General features: G+C 40.5%; 1 non-coding gene across 1 annotated transcript; it reads left to right on the top strand.

Annotated features, from left to right (window-relative positions):
• The first annotated feature begins 604 nt into the window (after positions 1-604).
• On the top strand, positions 605-712 carry LOC148577036 (small nucleolar RNA R71). Its single transcript, XR_015903738.1, has one exon. It is a non-coding gene; the product is annotated as a small nucleolar RNA R71 (small nucleolar RNA).
• Positions 713-956: the final 244 nt, after the last annotated feature.

Genomic DNA, 956 nt, shown 5'->3' with positions numbered 1-956 from the left:
TAGTTAGATCAGAGACTATGGTTGCTAAGTCAGAGAAGCTCTGCCTAGAATTCTCTGTCTGTTGCTGAGAAGATGATGGAAAAGGTTTGCTATTGCCAAACCGAATTCTCCCACCATTATTATTATTGAAGCCTTGTTAAGGCTTCTGTTGATCCTTCCATGAGAAATTTGGATGATTTCTCCATGAAGGATTATAGGTGTTTCCATAGGATTCTCCCATGTAATTCACCTCTTCCATTGCAGGATTCTCAGGGTCATAAGCTTCTCCTTCAGAGGAGGCTTCTTTGGTACTGCTGGATGCAGCTTGCATTCCAGTCAGATTCTGAGAAATCATATTGACTTGCTGAGTCAATATTTTATTCTGAGCCAATATGGCATTCAGAGTATCAATCTCAAGAACTCCTTTCTTTTGAGTCATCCCATTATTCACAGAATTTCTTTCAGAAGTGTACATGAACTGGTTATTTGTAACCATCTCAATGAGTTCCTGGGCTTCTGCAGGTATTTTCTTCAAATGAAGAGATCTACCAGCAGAGTGGTCCAATGACATCTTGGACAATTCAGACAGACCATCATAGAATATACATAAGATGCTCCATTCTAAAAGCATGTCAGAAGGACACCTTCTGATCAATTGCTTGTATCTTTCCCAAGCTTCATAGAGGGATTCACCTTCCTTCTGTCTGAAGGTTTGGACTTCCACTCTAAGCTTACTCATCTTTCGAGGTGGAAAGAATTTGGCCAAGAAAGCATTGATCAACTTTTCCCAAGAGTTCAGGCTTTCTTTAGGTTGTGAGTCCAACCATATCCTAGCTCTGTCTCTTACAGCAAAGGGGAAAAGCATAAGTCTTTAGACCTCGGGATCAACCCCATTGGTCTTAACAGTATCACAGATTTGCAAGAATTCAGCTAAGAACTGATGAGGATCTTCCAATGGAAGAACATGAAACTTGCAA

This window comes from Arachis ipaensis, chromosome B1 (assembly GCF_059453495.1).
Source record: "Arachis ipaensis isolate K30076 ecotype BB chromosome B1, ASM5945349v1, whole genome shotgun sequence".
Classification (NCBI taxonomy): Eukaryota; Viridiplantae; Streptophyta; class Magnoliopsida; order Fabales; family Fabaceae; genus Arachis; species Arachis ipaensis.
This window is presented reverse-complemented; position numbering and strand designations above follow the sequence as displayed.